General features: G+C 55.2%; 6 non-coding genes across 6 annotated transcripts; all 6 read right to left on the bottom strand.

Annotated features, from left to right (window-relative positions):
- Window positions 1-176: 176 nt before the first annotated feature.
- On the bottom strand, window positions 177-269 carry LOC137778678 (small nucleolar RNA SNORD116). The gene has a single exon (XR_011076971.1). It is a non-coding gene; the product is annotated as a small nucleolar RNA SNORD116 (small nucleolar RNA).
- A 2,620-nt stretch (window positions 270-2,889) lies between these two features.
- LOC137754471 (small nucleolar RNA SNORD116) lies at window positions 2,890-2,982 on the bottom strand. The gene has a single exon (XR_011071858.1). It is a non-coding gene; the product is annotated as a small nucleolar RNA SNORD116 (small nucleolar RNA).
- Window positions 2,983-5,668: 2,686 nt separating this feature from the next.
- On the bottom strand, window positions 5,669-5,761 carry LOC137778676 (small nucleolar RNA SNORD116). Its single transcript, XR_011076970.1, has one exon. It is a non-coding gene; the product is annotated as a small nucleolar RNA SNORD116 (small nucleolar RNA).
- A 2,620-nt stretch (window positions 5,762-8,381) lies between these two features.
- Window positions 8,382-8,474, bottom strand: LOC137754468 (small nucleolar RNA SNORD116). Its single transcript, XR_011071857.1, has one exon. It is a non-coding gene; the product is annotated as a small nucleolar RNA SNORD116 (small nucleolar RNA).
- Window positions 8,475-11,157: 2,683 nt separating this feature from the next.
- On the bottom strand, window positions 11,158-11,250 carry LOC137776499 (small nucleolar RNA SNORD116). Its single transcript, XR_011076235.1, has one exon. It is a non-coding gene; the product is annotated as a small nucleolar RNA SNORD116 (small nucleolar RNA).
- Window positions 11,251-13,870: 2,620 nt separating this feature from the next.
- LOC137754464 (small nucleolar RNA SNORD116) lies at window positions 13,871-13,963 on the bottom strand. Its single transcript, XR_011071856.1, has one exon. It is a non-coding gene; the product is annotated as a small nucleolar RNA SNORD116 (small nucleolar RNA).
- Between the last annotated feature and the right edge of the window lie 1,413 nt (window positions 13,964-15,376).

Below are 15,376 nucleotides of genomic sequence, written 5' to 3'. Positions count from 1 at the left end.
GCCTTTCAGCAGGGACCCGGGATACAAGGATAAGCCAGCTTATGCACAGACACGGTCGACCCTCAGACAGGAGCCCCTCCACTACTGGAGTCCTTGGTGGTGTTTGCGTGCATGTCTGCAGGGGACACTGGCCTTCTCTCCTAACAGTCCCCTACACCCGAGAGAGGAAACGTGCTGAACCTCAGTGTCGATAAGCAGACGATAGAGTGTTCTCACCCATTTTGTTCAGAGTTTCCAAGGAATGCATACAAGGGTGTCATCCTCGATCCAAGCACATGCTGGGATGCTGCAGAACACAACCGAGCAGTGTGCGGGGCTCTGCAGGGGAGCCATGAGCCTGGGGTACCCCAAAAGCCTGGAGAATCCACAGCCCTCAGGCCACTCAACAAGACGAACAATCAAGCCACTCTTGCAGCCATTGGGCCCATCTGAGGAAAACCTAATATCTAATGGCACATCTTGCGTTGGTTGAATACCTACAGTCCTGAGTTATCCGCGACCATGCTAGGGAACATGGCCCCGCCTCACTTTTTCCAGTTCTTCTTAGCACCTCCAGTCATCAGAGCACACGAAGATCTTCTTGTTTTTGCCGACGGCGAGGCTTGCCCAGCAACTGCACCTGGGAAGTGGACTGGTGTCCTCAGAGGACATGATCCATACAAACATTTACCTGGGCTTGAGCTCTGAAACTGCTTCCCAAGGACCTCTATCCCTTACCGAGAACTGACTGCATGTCTGATAGTACGACTGAAGGAAGTTAGGCACATACATTGGTCGGCGTGTGAGAGGCTGTATTTCTGTGTTCACGCGTGTGACTGTGACTGCGCACGCAGAAGCTCTTGTGGGTTTCTCTGTGTACCGCTGACTACGCGTCTTGGTCTCTGTGTGTCCCTGTTGCCCTGTGAAGAGTCGTCCAACAGTAAACGCCATAGTTCATACACAACACCCTGTCTAGACCCACAACTGAAAGGAGAAAGCCCCCTGTCAGCTTCCAGAGGCCGCATGCAAACTTTAACCCCCAGGGGCTGTTGAAATGCTCCACGGGCTCCCTCTCTCCCACAGCCACGCCTTCTGACCAGAGCACAAAGACTGGACGAGACCTGCCTCCCAGCTGTGGGAGTGACATCTACGTGCAACTCGAGAACCTGCCAGCTACCAGCACATCTGATGTGCACTTGGGGTCACTCCCAGCACTTTCAGAAGCAAGGGAACACCCGGGGGTGAGCCGACACCAACCTACAGCATTCTACTGGCAAGATGCAGCCTGAAACCACTCAAGGGGCTAAAGAACATCGAACAAAGTGCAACTTCTTGCAAACTAGGCCTAATCACTTTCCTCTGACCCGTGGGAATGCCCACCACAGGAAGCAGTGGGCTTCAGCAGCCATGACCCATGTTGGAACCCCACAGCGGAAATTAGGCCACCTTCCCGGGCATGTCTCAGGCAGCTCCCATCCTGCAAGGTTCGCGGCCCTGACCCCTAAGGAACCGCTCAAACGCTCAACAGCCTCGTCCAACGTGCCCTACTCCAGCCAGCAGGGCGACGCGTCCCTACTGGAAGCCACAGACACCTTCCGAACATGGGAACAAGGAACATCAGGGAAGACAGACTGCAAGCCTGTCTGCTTTGAAGATGCTGATCCCAACTGATGCATCCTGGAAATTCTCCACTGCCACAGTGACACCACTGAGGAACTCAGAGTGATCAGAGGCGTGGTCCCCGAGGACCACAGACAAACTTGCAATGGAAGACCTCTGCCATGTGAGGGGACTTGGAAGCCTGAAAGGGAAGAGTGGCTGGCCTTGGCAGTGCACCAGGGATGGCAACAGTGCCCCCTTCTCTGCCCCGCCAACGGACTGCTCTGGATAAAGCTATGGCTATTCGAAAGGCCTGCATGCCACACGGGCCGGCCGCGTCAAGCCCTCCGGCAGAAACACTATCGCTTTGCACATTCCCAAATGTGGGAAAAGAGCGACCAAAGGGCTTGTTTGCATAACTCAGCTACTCACAGATGCCTCAGCATGTCCGTCTTCTCTATGTCCCGCAAGACACCCGTGGGGAGTCACTCCTCTGGAAACGGGATTGCAACTCTTCACAGGCAACCTACCTCACTGCATCCTCATGAACTGCCAAAGCCATCCCCACCATAGGCAGCTGATGCCAGGCCATCACGAACAAGACACATCCTTGGGAAGCCGAGGACAGCGCCTGCAACTCAATGATGACAGCCCATCCCACGACTTCACACAGGACCTGTCCTCATCATACCTTACCTTTCTCTCCAGGGCAGCAGCCACTACGCAGGCTTAAATGCAGCACTCGATCCTCACCCCACTCCACGATGATCCACTTAGCGCCAACAGTGTGCTGGCAGCTTCAGGGGCAGCAGCGAGGCCTAATCCATCAGCCCCCTTCCGCCATCACCAAACTCCATCCCACCCCCGCCCACTGCTCCAGCCCCACCGGGCACTCAAAAACCTCACCGCACCAAACACAACAACAGAGAGGGCCACAGGTCTGGCCTGAGGTTCCAAGCTCCAACCAGGGAACCTTGCTCATTTTGGCTTCCAAAATCAACCGCCGAAGCGGCATGCACAAACCGTGATCCTGGTCAAAACACACTTCTCCAAGCTGAAAGCTCACTGGGCCCACACCAGCACACACTCCGACTCTGAAGACTAGCAGGAGAGCCTGCCCCCTTGCATTCCCTCACGGCCTTTTAGCAGGGACCGCGGATTCATAGATGACCCAGCTTATGGGCAGAAACGGTCGACCCTCAGACAGGAGACCCTCCAATGCTAGAGCCCTTAGTGGTGTTGGCATGCATGTCAGCAGGGGATGTTGGCCCTCACTCCTAACTGTCCCCTACCCCCGAGAGGAAACGTGCTGGACCTCAGTTGCGATTAGGAGACCGTACAGCTTTCTCACTCATTTTGTTCAGATTTTCCAAGGAATGCATACAAGGGTGTCATCATCGATCCAAGCACACGCTGGGACGCTGCAGAACACAAACGGGCAGGCCGTGGGGCTCAGCAGAGGAGCCATGACCCAGAAGTACTCCAACAGCCTGGGGAATCCACAGTCCTCAGGCCACTCAGCAAAACCATCAATCAATCCACTCTTGCAGCCATTGGACCCATCTGAGGGAAACATAATATCCAATGGCACATCTTAGTATGCGTGAATGCTACTGTCCTGAGTTATCCCCAGCCACGCTCAGCAACGTGCGCCTGCTCCACTTTTTCCAGTTCCCCTTAGCACATCCAGTCAAGAGACAACACGAAGGTTTTCTTGTCTTTGCCGACGGCCAGCCTTACCCTGCAACTGCACCTGAGAAGTGGACAGAAATCATGCAGGCTTCTGAATTGCACCACAGTCCTCAGAGAACGATTCTTGTGAAAACTTACCTGCGTGTGTGCCCGGAACCTGCTTCCCAAGTACCACTCTCCCTTACCGAAAACGGATTGCGTGTCTCACAGCACGACTGGAGGAAGTTAGGCATGTATGTTGGCCGGTGTGTGAGACGCTGTATGTGTGTATTCACGCGTGTGGGCGTGTGTGACTGTGACTGCGCACGAAGATGCACGCGTGTGTTCCGGTGTGTGCCGCTGAATACGCGTCTTGGTCTCTGGGTGTCCCTGCGGCCCTCTGCAGACGCCTCCAACAGTAAACGCCATAGTTTATACACACCATCCTGGATGGGTCCCCAACTGAAAGGAGAAAGACCCCTGTCAGCTTCAAGAGGCCACATGCGAACTTTGACCCCCAGGGACTGTTGAGATAGTCCACAGACTCCCGCTCTCTCACAGCCACGCCTTCTGACCAAAGCACAAAGACTGGACGAGACCTGCCTCCCGGCCGTGGCTGTCACACCTATGTGGACCTGGAGAACCTGCCACCTACCAGCACATCTGATGTGCCCTTGGAGTCACTCCCAGCACTCCCGGAAGCAAGGGAACCTCCCATGGGCGGGCTGACAGCGACCTGCAGTTGCCTACAGGCAAGATGCAGCCCGGCACTTCTCAAGGGGCTAAGGAACTGCGGACCAAGTGCGTCTTCTCACCAACTAGACCAAATCACTTTCCATGACCCCGTGGGAATGTCCACAATGGGAAGTGTTGGGCTTCAGCAACCATGACACAGGTTGGAACACCAGAGCAGAAATTAGGCCATGTCCTCGCCCACGTATCGGCAAGTTTCCAACTGGCAGGGTTGGTGGCCCTGACCACTGAGAAAACGCTCAAACGATACACAGCCTCTTCCTAAGTGCCCTCCTCCTGCATGCAGGGCGACTCGACCCTATTGGAAGCCACAGACATCATGCGAACACGGGGACACTGAACACCAGGGAAGACAGACCGCAAGCCTGTCTGCTTTGATGAGGCCCACACCACCCCATGCATCCTGGCAATTCTCCACTGCTACAGCGACACTACCGAGGAACTCACAGTGATCAAATGCACTGTTCCTGAGGACCACAGACAGACTTTCAATGGAAGACCTCTGCCACACGAGGGGACCTGGAAGCTTGAAAGGGCACAGTGCCTGTCCACGACTGCACACCTGGCATCACAAGAGTGCCCCCAACTCTGCCCCGCCCACGGACTGCTGCAGATAAACCTCAGGCTGTTCGAAAGGCCTACATGCCAAACTTGCTAGCGGTGTCTTGCCCCCGCAGGAGAGACATTTTCACTTTGCACATTCCCAAACAAGGGAAGAAAGCAGCCAATAGGGATGTTCCATAACTCACCTACCTCCAAGGAGGACGGCACAGACGCCTCACAATATCAATCTTCTCTACGTCCCACAAGACACCCTATGGGTGTCATTCCTCCGGCAATGGGATCACAACTCTACACAGGTTACCTACCTCACCTCATGCACTTGAACTGCCAAAGCCACCCCCTCCATAGGCAGCTGATTCCAGCCCATCACGAACATGACACATCCTTGGGAAGCCGAGGCCAGCACCTGCAACCCAATTATGACAGCCTATTCCACGACCTCACAAAGGACATGTCCCCATCATCCCTCACCTTCCTGTCCAGGCCATCAGCGACCACGCAGGTTTAAATGCAGCACTCGATCCTCACCCCACTCCAAGATGCCCCACTTGGCACCAACACTGTGCTGGGTGTTAAAGTAGAGGAGCAGACAAGGGCAGCAGTGTGGCCTAATCCATCAGCCCCTTCCGCCGACGCCCAACCCGAGCCCAACCCCGCCCACTTCTCCAGCCTCACTAGGGACTCAAAAACCTCACTGTGCAAAACGCAAGGACAGGGAGGGCCACAGGCCTGGCCGCAGGCTCCAGCAACCAACCAGGGACGCTTGCTCATTTTGGCTTCCAAAATCAACACACGAAATGGCATGCACGAAGCCTGATCCTCGCCAAAACACACCTATCCAACTGCAAGCACACTGGGCTTAGACCGGAACACACCCCGACTCTTAAGACCAGCAAGAGAGCCTGCCCCCTTGCATTCCTTCAACCGCCTTTCAGCAGGGACCCGGGATACAAGGATAAGCCAGCTTATGCACAGACACGGTCGACCCTCAGACAGGAGCCCCTCCACTACTGGAGTCCTTGGTGGTGTTTGCGTGCATGTCTGCAGGGGACACTGGCCTTCTCTCCTAACAGTCCCCTACACCCGAGAGAGGAAACGTGCTGAACCTCAGTGTCGATAAGCAGACGATAGAGTGTTCTCACCCATTTTGTTCAGAGTTTCCAAGGAATGCATACAAGGGTGTCATCCTCGATCCAAGCACATGCTGGGATGCTGCAGAACACAACCGAGCAGTGTGCGGGGCTCTGCAGGGGAGCCATGAGCCTGGGGTACCCCAAAAGCCTGGAGAATCCACAGCCCTCAGGCCACTCAACAAGACGAACAATCAAGCCACTCTTGCAGCCATTGGGCCCATCTGAGGAAAACCTAATATCTAATGGCACATCTTGCGTTGGTTGAATACCTACAGTCCTGAGTTATCCGCGACCATGCTAGGGAACATGGCCCCGCCTCACTTTTTCCAGTTCTTCTTAGCACCTCCAGTCATCAGAGCACACGAAGATCTTCTTGTTTTTGCCGACGGCGAGGCTTGCCCAGCAACTGCACCTGGGAAGTGGACTGGTGTCCTCAGAGGACATGATCCATACAAACATTTACCTGGGCTTGAGCTCTGAAACTGCTTCCCAAGGACCTCTATCCCTTACCGAGAACTGACTGCATGTCTGATAGTACGACTGAAGGAAGTTAGGCACATACATTGGTCGGCGTGTGAGAGGCTGTATTTCTGTGTTCACGCGTGTGACTGTGACTGCGCACGCAGAAGCTCTTGTGGGTTTCTCTGTGTACCGCTGACTACGCGTCTTGGTCTCTGTGTGTCCCTGTTGCCCTGTGAAGAGTCGTCCAACAGTAAACGCCATAGTTCATACACAACACCCTGTCTAGACCCACAACTGAAAGGAGAAAGCCCCCTGTCAGCTTCCAGAGGCCGCATGCAAACTTTAACCCCCAGGGGCTGTTGAAATGCTCCACGGGCTCCCTCTCTCCCACAGCCACGCCTTCTGACCAGAGCACAAAGACTGGACGAGACCTGCCTCCCAGCTGTGGGAGTGACATCTACGTGCAACTCGAGAACCTGCCAGCTACCAGCACATCTGATGTGCACTTGGGGTCACTCCCAGCACTTTCAGAAGCAAGGGAACACCCGGGGGTGAGCCGACACCAACCTACAGCATTCTACTGGCAAGATGCAGCCTGAAACCACTCAAGGGGCTAAAGAACATCGAACAAAGTGCAACTTCTTGCAAACTAGGCCTAATCACTTTCCTCTGACCCGTGGGAATGCCCACCACAGGAAGCAGTGGGCTTCAGCAGCCATGACCCATGTTGGAACCCCACAGCGGAAATTAGGCCACCTTCCCGGGCATGTCTCAGGCAGCTCCCATCCTGCAAGGTTCGCGGCCCTGACCCCTAAGGAACCGCTCAAACGCTCAACAGCCTCGTCCAACGTGCCCTACTCCAGCCAGCAGGGCGACGCGTCCCTACTGGAAGCCACAGACACCTTCCGAACATGGGAACAAGGAACATCAGGGAAGACAGACTGCAAGCCTGTCTGCTTTGAAGATGCTGATCCCAACTGATGCATCCTGGAAATTCTCCACTGCCACAGTGACACCACTGAGGAACTCAGAGTGATCAGAGGCGTGGTCCCCGAGGACCACAGACAAACTTGCAATGGAAGACCTCTGCCATGTGAGGGGACTTGGAAGCCTGAAAGGGAAGAGTGGCTGGCCTTGGCAGTGCACCAGGGATGGCAACAGTGCCCCCTTCTCTGCCCCGCCAACGGACTGCTCTGGATAAAGCTATGGCTATTCGAAAGGCCTGCATGCCACACGGGCCGGCCGCGTCAAGCCCTCCGGCAGAAACACTATCGCTTTGCACATTCCCAAATGTGGGAAAAGAGCGACCAAAGGGCTTGTTTGCATAACTCAGCTACTCACAGATGCCTCAGCATGTCCGTCTTCTCTATGTCCCGCAAGACACCCGTGGGGAGTCACTCCTCTGGAAACGGGATTGCAACTCTTCACAGGCAACCTACCTCACTGCATCCTCATGAACTGCCAAAGCCATCCCCACCATAGGCAGCTGATGCCAGGCCATCACGAACAAGACACATCCTTGGGAAGCCGAGGACAGCGCCTGCAACTCAATGATGACAGCCCATCCCACGACTTCACACAGGACCTGTCCTCATCATACCTTACCTTTCTCTCCAGGGCAGCAGCCACTACGCAGGCTTAAATGCAGCACTCGATCCTCACCCCACTCCACGATGATCCACTTAGCGCCAACAGTGTGCTGGCAGCTTCAGGGGCAGCAGCGAGGCCTAATCCATCAGCCCCCTTCCGCCATCACCAAACTCCATCCCACCCCCGCCCACTGCTCCAGCCCCACCGGGCACTCAAAAACCTCACCGCACCAAACACAACAACAGAGAGGGCCACAGGTCTGGCCTGAGGTTCCAAGCTCCAACCAGGGAACCTTGCTCATTTTGGCTTCCAAAATCAACCGCCGAAGCGGCATGCACAAACCGTGATCCTGGTCAAAACACACTTCTCCAAGCTGAAAGCTCACTGGGCCCACACCAGCACACACTCCGACTCTGAAGACTAGCAGGAGAGCCTGCCCCCTTGCATTCCCTCACGGCCTTTTAGCAGGGACCGCGGATTCATAGATGACCCAGCTTATGGGCAGAAACGGTCGACCCTCAGACAGGAGACCCTCCAATGCTAGAGCCCTTAGTGGTGTTGGCATGCATGTCAGCAGGGGATGTTGGCCCTCACTCCTAACTGTCCCCTACCCCCGAGAGGAAACGTGCTGGACCTCAGTTGCGATTAGGAGACCGTACAGCTTTCTCACTCATTTTGTTCAGATTTTCCAAGGAATGCATACAAGGGTGTCATCATCGATCCAAGCACACGCTGGGACGCTGCAGAACACAAACGGGCAGGCCGTGGGGCTCAGCAGAGGAGCCATGACCCAGAAGTACTCCAACAGCCTGGGGAATCCACAGTCCTCAGGCCACTCAGCAAAACCATCAATCAATCCACTCTTGCAGCCATTGGACCCATCTGAGGGAAACATAATATCCAATGGCACATCTTAGTATGCGTGAATGCTACTGTCCTGAGTTATCCCCAGCCACGCTCAGCAACGTGCGCCTGCTCCACTTTTTCCAGTTCCCCTTAGCACATCCAGTCAAGAGACAACACGAAGGTTTTCTTGTCTTTGCCGACGGCCAGCCTTACCCTGCAACTGCACCTGAGAAGTGGACAGAAATCATGCAGGCTTCTGAATTGCACCACAGTCCTCAGAGAACGATTCTTGTGAAAACTTACCTGCGTGTGTGCCCGGAACCTGCTTCCCAAGTACCACTCTCCCTTACCGAAAACGGATTGCGTGTCTCACAGCACGACTGGAGGAAGTTAGGCATGTATGTTGGCCGGTGTGTGAGACGCTGTATGTGTGTATTCACGCGTGTGGGCGTGTGTGACTGTGACTGCGCACGAAGATGCACGCGTGTGTTCCGGTGTGTGCCGCTGAATACGCGTCTTGGTCTCTGGGTGTCCCTGCGGCCCTCTGCAGACGCCTCCAACAGTAAACGCCATAGTTTATACACACCATCCTGGATGGGTCCCCAACTGAAAGGAGAAAGACCCCTGTCAGCTTCAAGAGGCCACATGCGAACTTTGACCCCCAGGGACTGTTGAGATAGTCCACAGACTCCCGCTCTCTCACAGCCACGCCTTCTGACCAAAGCACAAAGACTGGACGAGACCTGCCTCCCGGCCGTGGCTGTCACACCTATGTGGACCTGGAGAACCTGCCACCTACCAGCACATCTGATGTGCCCTTGGAGTCACTCCCAGCACTCCCGGAAGCAAGGGAACCTCCCATGGGCGGGCTGACAGCGACCTGCAGTTGCCTACAGGCAAGATGCAGCCCGGCACTTCTCAAGGGGCTAAGGAACTGCGGACCAAGTGCGTCTTCTCACCAACTAGACCAAATCACTTTCCATGACCCCGTGGGAATGTCCACAATGGGAAGTGTTGGGCTTCAGCAACCATGACACAGGTTGGAACACCAGAGCAGAAATTAGGCCATGTCCTCGCCCACGTATCGGCAAGTTTCCAACTGGCAGGGTTGGTGGCCCTGACCACTGAGAAAACGCTCAAACGATACACAGCCTCTTCCTAAGTGCCCTCCTGCATGCAGGGCGACTCGACCCTATTGGAAGCCACAGACATCATGCGAACACGGGGACACTGAACACCAGGGAAGACAGACCGCAAGCCTGTCTGCTTTGATGAGGCCCACACCACCCCATGCATCCTGGCAATTCTCCACTGCTACAGCGACACTACCGAGGAACTCACAGTGATCAAATGCACTGTTCCTGAGGACCACAGACAGACTTTCAATGGAAGACCTCTGCCACACGAGGGGACCTGGAAGCTTGAAAGGGCACAGTGCCTGTCCACGACAGCACACCTGGCATCGCAAGAGTGCCCCCATCTCTGCCCCGCCCACGGACTGCGGCAGATAAACCTCAGGCTGTTCGAAAGGCCTGCATGCCAAACTTGCTAGCGGTGTCTTGCCCACCCAGGAGAGACATTTTCACTTTGCACATTCCCAAACAAGGGAAGAAAGCAGCCAATAGGGATGTTCCATAACTCACCTACCTCCAAGGAGGACGGCACAGACGCCTCACAATATCAATCTTCTCTAAGTCCCACAAGACACCCTTTGGGTGTCATTCCTCCGGCAATGGGATCACAACTCTACACAGGTTACCTACCTCACCTCATGCACTTGAACTGCCAAAGCCACCCCCTCCATAGGCAGCTGATGCCAGCCCATCACGAACATGACGCATCCTTGGGAAGCCGAGGCCAGCACCTGCAACCCAATTATGACAGCCTATTCCACGACCTCACAAAGGACATGTCCTCATCATCCCTCACCTTCCTGTCCAGGCCATCAGCGACCACGCAGGTTTAAATGCAGCACTCGATCCTCACCCCACTCCACGATGCCGCACTTGGCACCAACACTGTGCTGGGTGTTAAAGTAGAGGAGCAGCCATGGGCAGCAGTGTGGCCTAATCCATCAGCCCCTTCCGCCGACGCCCAACCCGAGCCCAACCCCGCCCACTTCTCCAGCCTCACTAGGGACTCAAAAACCTCACTGTGCAAAAAGAAAGGACAGGGAGGGCCACAGGCCTGGCCTCAGGCTCCAGCAACCAACCAGGGACGCTTGCTCATTTTGGCTTCCAAAATCAACACACGAAATGGCATGCACGAAGCGTGATCCTGGCCAAAACACACCTATCCAACTGCAAGCACACTGGGCCTAGACCGGCACACACCCCGACTCTTAAGACCAGCAAGAGAGCCTGCCCCCTTGCATTCCTTCAACCGCCTTTCAGCAGGGACCCGGGATACACAGATAAGCCAGCTTATGCGCAGACACGGTCGACACTCAGACAGGAGCCCCTCCACTACTTGAGTCCTTGGTGGTGTTTGCGTGTATGTCGGCAGGGGACACTGGACTTCACTCCTAACAGTCCCCTACACCCGAGAGAGGAAACGTGCTGAACCTCAGTTTCGATAAGGAGACGATAGAGTGTTCTCACCCATTTTGTTCAGAGTTTCCAAGGAATGCATACAAGGGTGTCATCATCGATCCAAGCACATGCTGGGATGGTGCAGAACACAACCGGGCAGTGTGCGGGGCTCTGCAGGGGAGCCATGAGCCTGGGGTGCCCCAAAAGCCTGGAGAATCCACAGCCCTCAGGCCACTCAACAAGACGAACAATCAAGCCACTCTTGCAGCCATTGGGCCCATCTGAGGAAAACCTAATATCTAATGGCACATCTTGCGGTGGTTGAATACCTACCGTCCTGAGTTATCCGCGACCATGCTCGGGAACATGGCCCCGCCTCACTTTTTCCAGTTCTTCTTAGCACCCCCAGTCGTCAGAGCACACGAAGATCTTCTTGTATTTGCCAACGGCGAGGCTTGCCCAGCAACTGCACCTGGGAAGTGGACTTGTTTCCTCAGAGGACATGATCCATACAAACATTTACCTGGGCTTGAGCTCTGAAACTGCTTCCCAAGGACCTCTATCCCTTACCGAGAACTGACTGCATGTCTGATAGTATGACTGCAGGAAGTTAGGCACATAAATTGGCCGGCGTGTGAGAGGCTGTATTTCTGTGTTCACGCGTGTGACTGTGACTGCGCACGCAGTCGCTCTTGTGGGTTTCTCTGTGTACCGCTGACTACGCGTCTTGGTCTCTGTGTGTCCCTGTTGCCCTGTGAAGAGGCGTCCAACAGCAAACGCCATAGTTTATACACAACACCCTGTCTAGACCCACAACTGAAAGGAGAAAGCCCCCTGTCAGCTTCCAGAGACCGCATGCAAACTTTAACCCCCAGGGGCTGTTGAAATACTCCACGGGCTCCCGCTCTCCCACAGCCACGCCTTCTGACCAGAGCACAAAGACTGGACGAGACCTGCCTCCCGGCTGTGGGAGTGACATCTACGTGCAACTCGAGAACCTGCCAGCTACCAGCACATCTGATGTGCACTTGGGGTCACTCCCAGCACTTTCAGAAGCAAGGGAACTCCCGTGGGTGAGCCGACACCGACCTACAGCATTCTACTGGCAAGATGCAGCCTGAAACCACTCAAGGGGCTAAAGAACATCGAACAAAGTGCAACTTCTTGCCAACTAGGCCTAATCACTTTCCTCTGACCCGTGGGAATGCCCACCACAGGAAGCAGTGGGCTTCAGCAGCCATGACCCATGTTGGAACCCCACAGCGGAAATTAGGCCACCTTCCCGGCCATGTCTCAGGCAGCTCCCATCCTGCAAGGTTCGCGGCACTGACCCCTAAGGAACCGCTCAAACGCTCAACAGCCTCGTCCAACGTGCCCTACTCCAGCCAGCAGGGCGACGTGTCCCTACTGGAAGCCACAGACACCTTCCGAACATGGGAACAAGGAACATCAGGGAAGACAGACCGCAAGCCTGTCTGCTTTGAAGATGCTGATCCCAACTGATGCATCCTGGAAATTCTTCACTGCCACAGTGACACCACTGAGGAACTCAGAGTGATCAGAGGCGTGGTCCCCGAGGACCACAGACAGACTTGCAATGGAAGACCTCTGCCATGTGAGGGGACTTGGAAGCCTGAAAGGGAAGAGTGGCTGGCCTTGGCAGCGCACCAGGGATGGCAACAGTGCCCCCTTCTCTGCCCCGCCAACGGACTGCTCTGGATAAAGCTCTGGCTATTCGAAAGGCCTGCATGCCACACGGGCCGGCCGCGTCATGCCCTCCGGCAGAAACACTATCGCTTTGCACATTCCCAAAAGTGGGAAAAAAGCGACCAAAGGGCTTGTTTGCATAACTCAGCTACTCACAGATGCCTCAGCATGTCCGTCTTCTCTATGTCCCGCAAGACACCCGTGGGGAGTCACTCCTCTGGAAACGGGATTGCAACTCTTCACAGGCAACCTAACTCACTGCATCCTCATGAACTGCCAAAGCCATCCCCACCATAGGCAGCTGATGCCAGGCCATCACGAACAAGACACATCCTTGGGAAGCCGAGGCCAGCGCCTGCAACCCAATGATGACAGCCCATCCCACGACATCACACAGGACCTGTCCTCATCATACATTACCTTTCTCTCCAGGGCAGCAACCACTACGCAGGCTTAAATGCAGCACTCGATCCTCACCCCACTCCACGATGATCCACTTAGCGCCAACAGTGTGCTGGCAGCTTCAGGGGCAGCAGCGAGGCCTAATCCATCAGCCCCCTTCCGCCATCACCAAACTCCATCCCACCCCCGCCCACTGCTCCAGCCCCACCAGGCACTCAAAAACCTCACCGCACCAAACACGACAACAGAGAGGGCCACAGGCCTGGCCTGAGGCTCCAAGCTCCAACCAGGGTACCTTGCTCATTTTGGCTTCCAAAATCAACCGCCGAAGCGGCATACACAAAGCGTGATCCTGGTCAAAACACACTTCTCCAAGCTGAAAGCTCACTGGGCCCACACCAGCACACACTCCGACTCTGAAGACTAGCAGGAGAGCCTGCCCCCTTGCATTCCCTCACGGCCTTTTAGCAGGGACCGCGGATTCATAGATGACCCAGCTTATGGGCAGAAACGGTCGACCCTCAGACAGGAGCCCCTCCAATGCTAGAGCCCTTAGTGGTGTTGGCATGCATGTCAGCAGGGGATGTTGGCCCTCACTCCTAACTGTCCCCTACCCCCGAGAGGAAACGTGCTGGACCTCAGTTGCGATTAGGAGACCGTACAGCTTTCTCACTCATTTTGTTCAGATTTTCCAAGGAATGCATACAAGGGTGTCATCATCGATCCAAGCACATGCTGGGACGCTGTACAACACAAACGGGCAGGCCGTGGGGCTCAGCAGAGGAGCCATGACCCAGAAGTACTCCAACAGCCTGGGGAATCCACAGTCCTCAGGCCACTCAGCAAAACCATCAATCAATCCACTCTTGCAGCCATTGGACCCATCTGAGGAAAACCTAATATCCAATGGCACATCTTAGTATGCGTGAATGCTACTGTCCTGAGTTATCCCCAGCCACGCTCAGCAACGTTCGCCTGCTCCACTTTTTCCAGTTCCACTTAGCACATCCAGTCAAGAGACAACACGAAGGTTTTCTTCTCTTTTCCGACGGCCAGCCTTACCCTGCAACTGCACCTGAGAAGTGGACAGAAATCATGCAGGCTTCTGAATTGCACCACAGTCCTCAGAGAACGATTCTTGTGAAAACTTACCTGCGTGTGAGCCCGGAACCTGCTTCCCAAGTACCACTATCCCTTACCGAAAACGGATTGCGTGTCTCACAGCACGACTGGAGGAAGTTAGGCATGTATGTTGGCCGGTGTGTGAGACGCTGTATGTGTGTATTCACGCGTGTGGGCGTGTGTGACTGTGACTGCGCACGAAGATGCACTCGTGGGTTCCGGTGTGTGCCGCTGAATACGCGTCTTGGTCTCTGGGTGTCCCTGCGGCCCTCTGCAGACGCCTCCAACAGTAAACGCCATAGTTTATACACACCATCCTGGATGGATCCCCAACTGAAAGGAGAAAGACCCCTGTCAGCTTCAAGAGGCCACATGCGAACTTTGACCCCCAGGGACTGTTGAAATAGTCCACAGACTCCCGCTCTCTCACAGCCACGCCTTCTGACCAAAGCACAAAGACTGGACGAGACCTGCCTCCCGGCCGTGGCTGTCACACCTATGTGGACCTATAGAACCTGCCACCTACCAGCACATCTGATGTGCCCTTGGAGTCACTCCCAGCACTCCCGGAAGCAAGGGAACCTCCCATGGGCGGGCTGACAGCGACCTGCAGTTGCCTACAGGCAAGATGCAGCCCGGCACTTCTCAAGGGGCTAAGGAACTGCGGACCAAGTGCGTCTTCTCACCAACTAGACCAAATCACTTTCCATGACCCCGTGGGAATGTCCACAATGGGAAGTGTTGGGCTTCAGCAACCATGACACAGGTTGGAACACCAGAGCAGAAATTAGGCCATGTCCTCGCCCACGTATCGGCAAGTTTCCAACTGGCAGGGTTGGTGGCCCTGACCACTGAGAAAACGCTCAAACGATACACAGCCTCTTCCTAAGTGCCCTCCTCCTGCATGCAGGGCGACTCGACCCTATTGGAAGCCACAGACATCATGCGAACACGGGGACACTGAACACCAGGGAAGACAGACCGCAAGCCTGTCTGCTTTGATGAGGCCCACACCAC

Source organism: Eschrichtius robustus, chromosome 1, assembly GCF_028021215.1.
Source record: "Eschrichtius robustus isolate mEscRob2 chromosome 1, mEscRob2.pri, whole genome shotgun sequence".
Taxonomy (NCBI): Eukaryota; Metazoa; Chordata; class Mammalia; order Artiodactyla; family Eschrichtiidae; genus Eschrichtius; species Eschrichtius robustus.
This window is presented reverse-complemented; position numbering and strand designations above follow the sequence as displayed.